Source organism: Semicossyphus pulcher, unplaced genomic scaffold, assembly GCF_022749685.1.
Source record: "Semicossyphus pulcher isolate SPU_LCO1_2020_fin unplaced genomic scaffold, fSemPul1.0.p SCAF_11, whole genome shotgun sequence".
In the NCBI taxonomy this organism is placed as follows: Eukaryota; Metazoa; Chordata; class Actinopteri; order Labriformes; family Labridae; genus Semicossyphus; species Semicossyphus pulcher.
In genome coordinates, this window is record NW_027211615.1 from 18,657,671 (window position 1) to 18,672,153 (window position 14,483).

A 14,483-nucleotide genomic window follows, 5' to 3' on the forward strand; every position below is an offset into this window, starting at 1 on the left:
GAGCTGAAATCACTGCAGGCATGTCACAAACTTGAGATGATAGGGAAGTGGAACTTTTAGATCACAAACTTGTTCCATGTTTTTGCTGATGGGGATTAAAAAATGGCCAAAGTTAGGGAAACTAAACTATTTTTCATATGTGATGGAGACGAGACATGAGTGTTAATGTACCTGAGAAAAAAAACCTTAGTATGTCCATACATTAAAATGTGTTGTTAAATTTCATCACTTTACTATATTCAAACTTTTCTTGGATTAAATCATTATTTTTGGTAAAAACAGAGACATGAGCCATAATGAGCTGCACTCTGCAGAAGGTCATTAAGGTCAACATGAGGAAGATATCCAAATAACAATTTGTCAGAGGATACAAGCAATTAATAGTAAAGTAAATTTTCCTGCAGACACATTAAACACAGATGATAAGAAGGTATATCTGAGTTCTTTGATAAGAGTCCCTGTTGGGAAATTAATTTCAGTAGAAGACATTTGGTCCCTCACAGATCAGAGATGTAATGAAGGTTAAAAAGGAGTGTTCATACCAGGCAGAGAAATTGCTTCCTTGTAAATCTCACAGACTGCTCACAATGTCAGAGTGTTTTTGAACTGATGCTGGGCAGGAAGCTGCTCGGTGCACTAACTCGACCCAGAAGGTAAATGGAGAGAAAATTTAATGAAACAATACACCTGCTATAATAATGATCTTACAATAATTTCTTAACTTATAATACACACTAAGCTTTGGTATGTTGGTCATAACGTCTCTCCATGGCCAGATCTCAGATACACAGTATAAAAATCAATCTGGCATCACCTGCATGGAGGCCGAGCAGCACAAGGGGACGCTCAGATGGACATATTCTTAAATAAGACAGCTGACATGACAGACTCACTGTGCGGCCTGACATGCCTGTGTGATATCGTCGGGCTGCAGGACATCTTCACCAAAGAGGAGATGAAGGTTTGTGAACAGAGGGCTGACAGGATCTCAGGATGAATAGATGGATGGACAGCTGGTGATGCTGAGCACTTTCAGGTTTCTTGTCAGGTGATGTCACCGTGTTTGAGTAACATCTCTTTGCTAGTTTAAAAAAAATGTTTTATGTTGGAAAGCTTCTCATAAAGCGAGAAAAAATTCAATCGACTTTTTGGAGCCTATTTGAGCTGCAATGTGCTTTTTGAAATTTGCACAAAAAAAGCTTTTAAAACGGGCAATTTAAACATCACTGTCAGCTCATGATGACATCATGAAGTCGACGCAGGCAGCGTTGTAGCTTTTAAACTGCAAATGACTGAAGTTTTATCTTGTGAGTAAAAACTGATCTGACAGTTACTGAAATGCTTTTAAACACAGGAGTGTTGTCCTTATTCCACATCTCTCCTCCTCAGTGAGGCACTTAAGATAAAGCAGTTTCATACTTTTCCTCTTCCTGATGATGTGTTCATGCTTCAGTCCCTGAGGGCGCTTTAAGAAAAAGAGACACAACACTGATAGCACTTCTGAAAGTGGCAGCACGCCCCATTCACAGATATTAGCCTCAATGGCCGGGATAAGATGACACGCTAAAACCCCTGCTGTGTGTGTGTGTCTGTGCGTGTGTGTCAGCCTCTTAGGATTCTACGCCCCTTTAAGCACGGGCCGCCCCCCCTGCGGTGCCTTACGTTTATGTGACAAGAATATAACCAGATACGTGTGACAGCTGGTGTTTATGTGTGTGAGTTCATGTTCCGCCTCTGTTATGGTCGGGTAACAGCGTGTAAATAGCATCTCTGTGTACCCGAATAAAAAGGAGGCAGCCGCAGCTGGGTGCGCTGCGAGGGCTGCAGGTCGTCTTGTGAAAGGCAACGGGGAGAGGGACCTTGCTCCCTGCTTTCTCCTCTCCCTCTTTCCTGCACATCTGATCACTCTCAGAAGCAAAGACAATATCAGACATGCACCTCATGGCAGCGGGGTCAAAGGTCACATCATTAGCTACATCACTTTTCTGCTTAGAACTTAGTCAGAATTCCCCCCATCATTTTTTGTCACTACAGCTAGGCTTAAGGGAGCTGACGCCAACAGACTGAACCAATTGATCTGCAAGGCCAGTGACATTGTGGGGGTGGAGCTAGACTCTCTGATGGTGGTGGACAGGAGGATGCTGTCCAAATTACGGGTTATCTTGGACAATGTCTCCCACCCACTCCATGATGTGCTGGTTAAGCACTCCTCACACAGTGTTCTAACGGCAAAAGAGGTTCCGACATCGAACGCTCTCTGTCCACACGCAATCATATGCAGTTCTTCTGTTACGCAATGTAAACAATCCGTGCATCTCCGTATGGCCCTATTGTAAATGCATTGATTGTCGCTGTTTATTAAGCTCTTAAAAAAGGTGCAGGTGTAACGATCAATCAATCGTTTTGATCGCTAGCCTACGTCATTAATAACGTCCCTCGTAAAAATCATCTAATTCATTACAAATTTCTGACTTCTGATTCTGTTTCCCTCACCGCTCCCAAACAGGTGCTTAACTTGACTGCAGACAGAAAAATGAGATCTGCGCAGTGCATATAAAATTAATTATAAAGTAATAAAAATTAAATGGTTAGTCAAAAGTCAAAGTTAGGTCTGTAGATGAGCACTCTTTAAAAAGGACTGATTGTATCCTTCTTCCTCATTAGGTGCTGCAGAGTCCTCTTGAGGCTCATATTCAGCACCACCCTCAAACTTCTTTCCACATCTAGTGCAGCAGGTCGTTTGCCAGCTGATGGCACCTTTGTCTGTCTAGCTCTGCATGCTACCAGGAGAAGTGTTTTCCTCCTCACAGAAGCTTGTCATCTATCATTACCTGAGGAGGCCTTGAGAATGATTCTTGCAGACAGCTGTAGCTTACTGTCTGGGGACCAAATGTATACAGCACACTGCTGTGCAAACAAGGGCGATGATGACCATTACTTCCCCAGGTATGTGGTTAAAAAAAATAAACAGCTTACTGTGATGTGTTCCAACCTAAATTCAATTTCATCATTCAATGTCATTTTTAACACCAAAAAGATATTTTCTTGTCTTTCCTCACACTCTGCTGTGATGATTTCAGGCAAGGCACAACAACAATGCAGTGTTTAAACAAACTCTGGGTCACTTACTCTTTTTAGTTTAAATGAGAACAAGAGCATTAAACTGTCTCTGCAACAAATGACTGCGCCAAAGCTGCTGAAAATGCAAGTCTGTGTCCTATTCCAAGCTTCATGTGGTTCAGTTTGTTTGGAGAAAGAGCAGTCGTACCAACTAATGGAAAAACCCCAAACCACTCTGAGCTTTATGAGTACACAGAGACGGATGGTGACACCTTTTAGCTGGTGGGTAACCACAGTATTTTAGATTAGCTGGTAGATGGTCTGAATACAGATTATCAGGTACGATCAAGCTGTCCTCATCAACTGGTATACTTCAAAAATTTACTACAAAGTTAATCTAGAACCAAACAAAGTGGTAAATACCTGTGGTAAACAAACTATTTCTGGTCTGTTAGCTGTCCTATTACACTTCAACACATAATGGACAACAGCCTACAGAATCACACAAATGCAACGAATATGGTCCACAGCGCACACACAAACTGCTTGTGATGACAGGTAAGACTTTTGAAATGTATGCAGCACAAGTTAATTTACCAAGCTGTGAAAACTGAATGCAGCATGGACTACCACAGGTTTGGACCACTTAGGCCAATGTATGAGCAACCTTGCACAGCGTATAAACACCAAAGAATGGTTTTACACCTGAAGCCCCGCAGTGAGGATTGAACCCCAGCTAGGAGCACACATAATGAGTCCTGTTAATCATTGATGCACCGACCCAGGACGGGCACACAGACACTAATACACAGACACAAAGCCCAACAACACCGACTTGCCTATTGTGCCCAGTCACCTCACTTAGGAATCAGAGGGAGTATGTCATTTTAATCAGTCCTCGCAGTGGACAACCCCATTAATTCAACTCTGTTTGAGGGGTCTGTACATTCCTGGGGTCCTGCGGTCCAGGAGGAATCCTATCTCTCACTGACCTGAGATCAGGCTCTAACCCCGTAATTGCTCACAGATCTTTGCAGGAGGAGAAAAGAGCTCATTTTGAGGACACGGCATCATTAATGCTGCTGTTGGCGATCAAATAATTCCAGACCATCACCCCCTCACTAAAGCAGGCCAAAAGCACAGAACATGTACACACAGTGGGCTCAGTGTATCCAAGTGTACAGCATATTGAGGGCGGAAAAAAAGTGGTGTTCGTCAGGTTATGCTAGAGAAGAGTTTATTACTCTTTTTGATATTAAATGAGTATAATTTTGGAACAATTACAAAAATAGTTTCCATATGCTATTGTGCTTTTGTATCACACTGTGTGTCTTGTCTGTGGCATAATGTTTACTGGGACGTAGCATAATGAGCTTTTCATAGCTTACCGTACCTTTGGTCTCTGGTGGATGGGGATGCTCATCACAGAGAAATTAGCTCTTTGGAGTATTGCCGTCTACACCTGCAGAAACAATAACAGTTTGTGAGTATGGTGAGGCTTTAAAGCAGAAAATTAAACAAAAACCTCCATAAATCTGGCCCCAATATTCTCGTGCTCGCCATCTGTTCATGACGAAGAATGAAAAAAAAAACAACCCATTCAAGAGTGGAACAATCTGCATCAAGAGATTTATTAGCGTAATCTTTGGTCTCGAGAGCAGATAAATGACTCCACAGAGACTCAGGCTGCTTTCCAACTGTGCTGAGAGAACATTAGAGGTCAACAGCGGATAACTCGGCTGTGAAAAGGTCAAACTAAAGACATATGGTTGCAGTTGGGAAAGCTCTCGGGGACTGGTAATAAATTAATTCCTGAGTGGAAATAAAAAACGACTACTGTTATATGTAAAATCTCTGCTCTTTTTAAGATGACGACAAAGGAGAAGGTTTGCATTGAAGATGACACTTCAAAGGCCATCATTGTTGAACGAAACAACAGCACTGATGTTTGTACAAAAAAAAGCAGCAATCATGTGACTCGTCTGCGGTGGCAGCCTTTGGAAGTCACCACATCTTGGTCTTTGTGTGCGTCTGTCTGTGTTTGAAAGAGTCTCTGCTTCTGTTTGGAAACCAGAGTACAATGGCATTTCTTCAGTACAAGGCAACGACAAACAAGTAAAAACGAATCCTGGTAGACTTCTTTTATTAAACTGAGGTATTACTTGATCATTCCAAATGAACTGTGGCAAAAACATACATGATACTTCCTCTGCATTAATGACCTAAAAATCTGTGTTAAGATTTCCTTCACAATAAAAGCACAAAGAGTTATTTCCCTACACTTAATCGCACAAACAGAAATCTTTCATAGATCAGGTAGAGATGCAAGTGTCTACCCTGGAACACCCTTGACCCAGAATGCAATGCAGCCATGTTGATATTTAAAGACTGTGTCGGTAGAGAGAAAAAGCAGTAAGTGACCAGCACATTGCAACAGAAAAGCACACTTCTCAAAAAAAACATACATTTTAGTCTATAGGAAACAAGAAAATAAATGCTCGGGCTGAAACGCATTCGTTTCATTCAGCTGTTGTTTATTATTTTTTCATCAAAAGTTAAACAATTTATTGCGAGTGCTGACGTCTTCGTGCTTATAAACTTAGAGACTGACAGGCTCTGATCATGCTGGGCAGTTACATTTACGCAACCTGTTTTTCCTTATGGACAGGCACATATCTCTGCTCTAATAGTTTCTCCTTAAGGTGCTGGTGTAACCCGTGTGTGTGTTATGCCCAATGACTATATATAAAGATAGACAACGTGTCTCCATCTGCTCTCATTGTACGAAATTAATGTCAAAATAGCCCCCGTGATAGGCGCTGCCATCTTGCGATGGTGACGTCATTTGGAGCCAGAGTTGCGCAGCAGAGATTGGCGAGTGGAGCCACTGTAGCCACTTCCGCTAACCAAAACAGACACTTAACAGCTTCTTTGTGTTGAGGCTGATGTTCACAGATATGTAAACTTTAATGACTGTAGTGATTGTTTAAGTTACATTTCCTCTCGTCGCTCCTCCTCTGCTCTGCTAATCCGGAACCGATCAGCTGCAGGAGTTGCATTTGTCAACAGAGCTGTCAATCATCCCTTTTACAGCATCAAATAACTAATTCAAACTAAACTTGTCAGAAAAATGAACACTTGGACGTAAATCAGCATAAGAACTAACTATAATAGGGCTGTACCTGAATCAGGATTCTTTGGGTCGAATCCAATCTGGCCGTTCAATACAAAGATTCGACTATTCTTTGTTTTTTTTCATATAGCAGTGTTTGGGGGTTTGGGGGTTACTCTGATTAAATATATTAGAACCTTAGGCCCTGTGAATATACAAGGAGCCTCATTCACCTTCATTAGACCTAAAAATATCATATAATAAAAACTGTGACTCAACGAGTTTCAGGGGGCAGCCCTAAACCATAATGGCAGAAACCATGTTTGAGAAGAATTTCTTTGCTGTGTGTTTTGATTTTATAGTTTGACTCATGTCCCATCTGTTTAACATGGAAGAGGCGGGCTTTATGATCTATACAGCAGCCAGTCAGCAGGGGGTGCTCGAAATGTTTTGGCTTCACTTTAAGGGAGCTGTCATGTCGTCCATCTTTTTATACAGTCTATGGTTACGCTTGCGTTGTGTCCTGATAGTGAATGATGATTCAAGAGACAGTACATATGTTTGGGTTCTTTAACTTTCAGGTGCGGCCATGTTGAAATTGGCTTTTTATCCCCTCTAATTAAGTTAGATTTACGATATGAATAAATAAATGAATGATTACATTAGGAAGTTAGACGGCAAATGCTAAAATTTAAAGCCAGAAAACCCATACTTTGTCATTTCTTATACACAATGTCACAACACAGTTTAACATAAAAATGTATATGCATTTAAACTCACATTAGCAGCTATCAATATTAACATTCATGAAACACAGATACACTTTGCCCAGTAATTTACACCAATACTAAATCATAAAAAAATATTATCCTACCTGTGGTAACAGACAGAGATGCAGTCTATCATGAGCTGTGTGTCGTGGGTCTGCGTCTTCTCCCCTGATTAAAGAGCAAACGCGCACCATTAACGAGGGATGGCGGAGCTTGTTGCCTAGCAATTAAGCTAACTTAGTACGCTAGCATTAGCTTTTTATCTTCGAAACGAAACTCATTAAAAACTTAAATTAGCGAACTCAAATCTCTGCAGGACTGACACAGGATCAGTCCGATATTACAGAGAACATAAAACGTTAGTTTGGACGTGTCCAAATGACAAATAACATCTTTTATACATATTTATCGGCGGAGAGTCACGTAACGGTTACCTACCTCCGGCCATGTCGAAATTGGCTTTGGCCGGAGCGCACACCGCGCACGCACGTAGCTGCGTCGTCACGCCCGCGCACACACAGACCCCAAAACACACAGGCAGATAAAGGAAAATCCAAAATAAGAATTATATTGAAAATCAAGTGTTTTGGTGAAATTCATAAGATGTGTCATTGTCAAACTGCTACACTGGCAAAACAAAACAAACACTGTCATTGACAGTTCCCTGGATTGGCTGCAGAGCTCAACCATATGTCAGAGGCAAAGCAGACAGGGAAACTGCTGCAAAAGTGAGACGTTATTGAATGCTCGTTCATCATGTTTGCTGACTATACTTCCAAGTCACATATATCTCGTCGGACTAAATAGTCTGTAGAACATGAATCTTACTGCATTTGTTCCTTTTAAAAGATGAAACATGGTGTATGAAATCATTTTTCTATATTTAAAAAAAAAAGTCTGATTTCCATTGTGAAGATTGTGCAGAAATGGAAACAGCTACCTTCACAAATCTTCCTTCAGAGGATGATAAAAGACAGAAGCTCGCTGATATAATACTGATTCTTTCTGCCATCACTTTATAAAGCTAAAAAGCGTCTGCTGCCAGAGAGTGAATTTAAAAATTGTTCTGACATGTGGGTGTTTATGTAACAGCGCAAGAAAAATAATAGCAAATTGAAAATTCATTAAAAGTCAGAGTACAACTTAGCAAATCTTAGGGGTACATGTTCTTCTGCCACCTCAAGTATTTTTACAATGCAAACTACAAAGACACAGAAGTCACAACTCAACATTAAAACACAATGAACATAATGTAATAGAAAGTCAATAAAGCATTAACAGTTATTATACTGATCTACAACACTGTTTGACACTCAGGTGTGAAAACAAAACCTAAAATGTGTCTCCTTGTTTTTCACGAGAACAAGACACCCAAAAATGTTGACTTTTTCACAAAATTTGAGATTCCTTTCAACTCCACACAAAGTAAACTCATTGACTTCTCCCGTTAGATTTACATTTTGTTCCTCGTCGTCTCATTTACTCCTGGCATCAACGGAAACATCCAGTTTGTGTCTACAAAGTCACAACAGGATGATATCTTAAATAATAAAGTTCCACAGTAATTTATGATAGATAAATACTTTATAATAAGAGAAAACTAACACCGAACAGTGACCCATTAAACGTCTTCCAGGATCTGGATAAATGTGGAACAATCAAACTTTGCGGCACATTAGCAGGAAAGTGTTCAAATATCCTGCATGAGAAGGCAATATCTCATACTTACAGAGAGTACAGACAGAAGTTGTGCTGTGACAATTATTGTAAACTTGTCAAAATGAAGCCCAGCCATAAATCATCTTGTAATTCACAATTGATTGATTGAAGGAGCTATCTAAGTGTGAAAAACATGGAAGCATGATGCATCAATTTTAATGGCATTTCTTAATCAGAGAGTTCAGCATTCAGCAGAGACTAATCAGGGCCTGAGAGATTGAGACCCGCCGTTAATAATCAAACATGGCTGCTGTTCCATTGACTCCAAAGGCTGCTGGAGAATTTTTAATGTCAGGGTGAAGTACTCGCTCAAAATCTAACATTTATAATAAAAAAAAAGCAAGGGTCTACCCCTTAGACTGCATGACCACTGACTGGTGTAACTACAGTTCAAAGATTTCTCTCATAAAATCAAAAGGCTTCCGTCTGAATGAATTCATGTCCTGAGAGGCAGAATGGATCGACCCATCTTACAAAAGCAGAGAAATAGAAATGTCTACTTGAGAAAGCTACACAATTACACTGAGGCCCACAGGCACCAAGCGATGACAGTCCACTCCAGTGAGCTGTTAGGCTGTAAAGAGAGGATAAATACTCATAGTGTAAAGTAGCCCTATGAGTCATGTCCACCTTTCTTTAACCCTTTACATTCACTACAGCAGTCTTATTTAGATATTTAGGCAACCCTCCGTCACTCAATTTGACTAATGACAACCTACAGTTTTTCATCATTCACTGTGTATCAATAGCAACAGCTGGACCCTACTGAAATTAATAAATAAAGTAAATAAAATCTGCCTGCTTTCTTTATTATTACTGCCAGATGTTGTGCAGTAATTACTAAACACAATTAATGATCCTGGTCATTGTGCTGCAGGTATTTAAACAGGGAAAATCTGCTGCCAACATGAATTTATCAGCGCTGGAGTGCATGGCATTAGGTGGTTGTGATGAGGCCAATAATATGGTCCTTGGAAAAATACATGCAGGCTGATGTAGACAGGTTGTAAATATGATGCTATTACAGATGCACATCACACCTCCTGCAAACATGTGATTTATGTTTCCTCTTAACTCAAAAGCAACCTTTCAACTCGCTCTGTTGGCAGTATGCAAATCACACATTGCTTTGAGTCGCTGTTATGTGTTCGTCTATGTATCTATCTATTCTTCCTGATGTTTAGTTTTCTTGTAAATACAAAAAAAAAAGAAGCGCAACTACAGCACCACATAAACTATAAACTGCTGTCGTGACACCTCACCATAGAACAGCTAAAATAGTTTGTGTAATTTCCCATGGTTGTTAAAAGAAAGGCAGGAGGAGATGAGTTCAAGTGACTTCAGGGACCAAAATTTGTTTTCCTCTTTAAGTAATTTGAAGTCTGGTTCACCTCAAGCAGACAGAGCTGGTTTGAGTCTGACATTACACCCAAAGCCCATGTCCAGCAGGCCTCCTTTAAGCTCCTCTTCTCCTCGAGGCTGATTTAATTATTCAATTTCAAAAAAGTATTTCAAATAAAGTATTACATAATACATCCATGTCCTTCTAAGGACCAGTGCACTCTGATAATGCTGGGTATATTCTGCATTTTTAACAGCTCAGACAAGAATAGATTTTATGTTTCATTATGGATGATGTTCCAAAGCAGACATAAGATAGTAAAATAGACCTTATTAAAATGACCGAGGTTCATAAAGGAGATGTCAGGGGAGCTGTGGCTGTCAGATAGCTGCTGAGCAGAGATACTCCTGCAGTCAGGCTTAATGGGAGCCTGCATAAACAACAAAACATGGCTGCTATGTTGGTTGTGAACTGCCAGATAGAAAAGATTTTCCATCTGCAACCTCCTTCCCATGTCTCCCTCATCAAATCAACCGTGGCATCATATGGAGTTAACAGGCTTAACCTGCCCCCCATGGAGCCACTCACCACACAGCGGCCTCACAGACTGCAGGGGCCCCGAGCCGAGAGTCCAAACCAGGTCCTCACCCCGTGTCTCCAAACATGTCAAGTGAATTTAAGAAATTTGTGTGGGTATTAAAATTATGGTAATGGATCAATTTTTTCTCACAAGAGAGGCTAACTGGGCTTCAAACACAGCATGAAAAGACTTTGTGTTTCAGCTATGGCTGCTTTGGAATTGCACAGCTGTCAGTAAATATGGCATGTGCACAGTATAATCCTGAAAATAAATGGGCCAAACAAACTCAAGCTACAAGCTTTAAAGAAACAATTTGACAAATCCAATCAAATATTATTGAAATTTCTTTCCAAGATTAAATTAAAAAGCTTATTTTAAATGCCACAAAAACATTGAAATGGAGCAACAACTCAAATCTCCACAGGCGTAGGAGGTTTACAGCTTAGTGCATTTAGAGACCATTTGTGTCTCTGAACAGGGAAACTGAAGGCCTTTTAGAAACATGATACCAGCATCACTGGTCCTTCAGCGACTGTGTTCAGGAGGGCAGCTGAAGAGACGGCCTTTTATAGTTCACTGATCTCTAACAAGCTCAGGAAGCACAGTGTTTGCTCGTGGCCTTTTGCCCCGTGTACAGAAGTGTATTATGCTTTTAATAACCTCTGATGCTAAATATTCAGCAGCACATTCAAGTAAAGATATCACTGCCACCACAACCCAGAGCAAAAAGGCTGCTGTGGGAATACCAGAGGACAGATTCACTGTTGGTAAAGATAAAAGTTTCTTACTAAAAAGCTTGAACCATGAAAAAATCCATCTTTAATGTCCTTGGGAAAAAAGCTGTCCAACTGTAAGTACAGAGGGATACTAAGTGAATAGAGCTACTTGCGCTCTACTTCATCCAGTGTCAAGTGAAACACAGCACTTTCAAAAAGAAGACAAAAACAGATAAAGTACAAATGCACAATGGCTCTTAGTTTCCAGTTAACTTGAGGGTGGGTTGGTCCAGATTGCCCTTCTGACACCACCAGCCCCACCAGAATCAGCGTAATCACAAGCTTCATTCACACATAAATACTGTGCTTTGATGAGCAGATAAACAGAAGCATTGTTGTCGTGGAAATGGCTCCATCTCGTCCAAACTGCTGCCTTACAGCAGCTGAGGCGACATTATGTTTATCTGACTGTTGTTACATGAATTGGGGAGCCTGACATCACCAGAGGCAACAGCAGTAGATCACAACTTCATCCAAGTAGAAGAAAATATGGTACAGAATCGTTTCTGTCTCCGTCTATGCCTGTTTTTACAGCCCAGAGAGAGTACAATATATACCATTCAATTTTAATGAGGCCCAAAAAAGAGCTCTCCTTCCTGATGAAATAAAAAAATAAAAAAAGCGATAGCCTTCACTTACGGCATTATAATTTGCTGACTATAACAACACAAGTCATTTTTCACTCTGCCTTTACTAATAGGATAAATGCCTCTGGGTAATTTCTAAATGAATTCCTCAGGCAAAAGCGGCTCCCTGGGCCAACCTAAACCATGTTTGATATGGAAGGATTATCCTTGTATAGGTATGTTTTCACACCTCTGTATATTGGTGCTGATGCTGCTGTGTAATCATCCACCTACAGTGACTGCTTATTCTACACATGCAGAGACAATTCTCCATCAGACACAGCAGATGAGCCGAGAAGACCCCTGCTAAACGGCCCCGGCTCTGAGGCAAATGCATCGTGTTACCTCATCGAGTGCAGAGCTGCTGCCTGTTCAGGGAGGACGAGGACTAAAGCCCTTAATCCCCGCCTTGATTCACGATAGCCTGCTAGGTTTTCAAATGTCATCAGTGGGCAAGTGTGTCCTGCTCCTGCCTCACATGGTCAGCTAGTTAACACGATAACAACACCGGGGTACATTAATATAGGAACAGGAACACATGCAGTCAAGCCGGGTGGCTGTGCATCTATTTTAATATAACAACACACTCGTAAACAGAAATCAATGCCAAGGCCAGCGAGGATTGACACGTGGTCTGAGAGTTGATAATAAATTGTGCTAAATATGGAGCACAGATTAAATGTGATAATACCACGACTAGTACCAGCCTCATTCTTTCATCAACACTTTCTCACATGTCAGGTAATAAATGAAACATGGAGACAAGTGATTTAGAGTGAAACACTGTCATGGACGAGTGTCAGCAGTAATAAATGGACAGATTCAGCATTCATCAGTGACTGTGTTCCAGGAAAAGGCACAGTGTTCTTTACAACCAGTGCTCTACTTCACATCCAAGGGTACAGCACTTCACTGTAACAACACATGGGACTTGTGAGGAGGAAGGCTTTGTTGTCTAGAGGATGAGTGTGGGCTACAAGTTATGTTCATGTGCAGAACATAATAATAGGATTTTATAAACACACTAAGGCACACTGCAGAGTTTGTGCACATAAAATAATATAATGTTTAATATGCAGTGATAAATTAAAAAGATGTGGTGTCAAAGTAAGACCACATAACATTGCTTACTATTAGTTTAACCACTGATTGATAATGCAGGGTAGTCCACTCAGAATTTAAGGCTTTATGACATAAAGTAGTAATTTTATCCTAAATTAATTCAGTTTAAAATAGGAGGCGTTAGCAACTACTTGATCTTTTTCTGCCCATTTCTGTACCCTACCTGTTACAAGCTCTGAAACGTGAAGTTAGTTTTTTCCTCTCTCTACAGGAGCGCTCGCGCACAACGTGAGCGCCGCACACACCGTTTGACAGGCTATCGACAAAAGGGGTGGCGGTGAAACTGATGATACTCCTCTCATTCATTCAACATAGGACATGTGATCGGGCCCCGTCAAAACTCTCCTGCCTGACACAAAGCAAACATAAGCGGACATGGGAGTCAGCGTGGCGGCTTCACCTACGCCGACTGAGCGCTTACCTCCACGGCCGCTCGCTGCTCCGGTCCCCCGGCGTCTGTCCTTGTTTCGCTGCGTCGCTGCTCATGAATGAATGCTTGTTGTATTCCTCAAATAATGCTGTTGCGTTTTACAGCCAATGACTCTTTTTATACAGTCGATGTTTACAGCAAAATGAACAGAATTGTGCGCTGGAAGCGGCTGTGTGCTGGTGGGTGAGTGTCTGTGCACCGCGCTGCACGTCATACAGTGGAGTGTCCAGGATTTATAGCCGACGCGTCTTGCTGAGCTCCCTGCGCAGCGGAGTATCCGAGATGTACTGTCTGCAATTACAGTCCGGCCGGCACCAGGCCGGCAAACAGTATGGTCACTTTTCTCCCGATGCTGGCCCGCCCATTCCACTCTGATTGGTTAACACAAGCCCTACAGCGCCCCCACCCTTCACTACAAGCAATTGCATGCAACTGCAGAGCTTTGGCACCACAGCACCAGCATGGACCATAAAGCCGTTTTCATGAGGGTTATGGGACCATCAGGGGAAACTGATGTTTGAAAAGTTATGTAGGTCCAAATTTGGTGACAAATTTTGTTTAATTCTCAAGTTGTTCAATTAGAGATTAAACTACTTGAACAAAGCCATTCCATGTGCAGTTATATGAAGATATAATAATATCACAGAAATAATATCACAAAAGGCTTTCCAAAGATTCAATTCTAACAAAAGGGCAACCGACGCTGATTATTTTTCCATTTTGGTGTTACAGCACTAAGGACACATCTGCATTTTCATCCTACCTGGTAGTTAAATGCTGGTTATTACATTCACTTTGCTTCACACAATGATAAGGTCAAGCAAACACACGAAGAAAGAATTACGCAAAACTAAATGACGTGTTAAGAAAGGCAGCATTTTGACATGTTACAGTGAGAATAGCTGTAACTATGAAATAATTGACAACTGAATTCGATAAAGCAGCT

At 41.1% G+C, this 14,483-nt stretch overlaps 1 protein-coding gene across 1 annotated transcript in view; it reads right to left on the bottom strand.

Moving 5' to 3' along the window:
* The window catches only part of LOC138612971 (kelch-like protein 29), a 127,142-nt gene extending 122,625 nt beyond the window's left edge, over positions 1-4,517 (bottom strand). Inside the window, exon 1 of the mRNA XM_069686518.1 lies at positions 4,449-4,517. The gene's annotated coding sequence lies outside the window, so the exon portion shown is untranslated. The remainder of the gene's footprint in view (positions 1-4,448) is intronic.
* Positions 4,518-14,483: the final 9,966 nt, after the last annotated feature.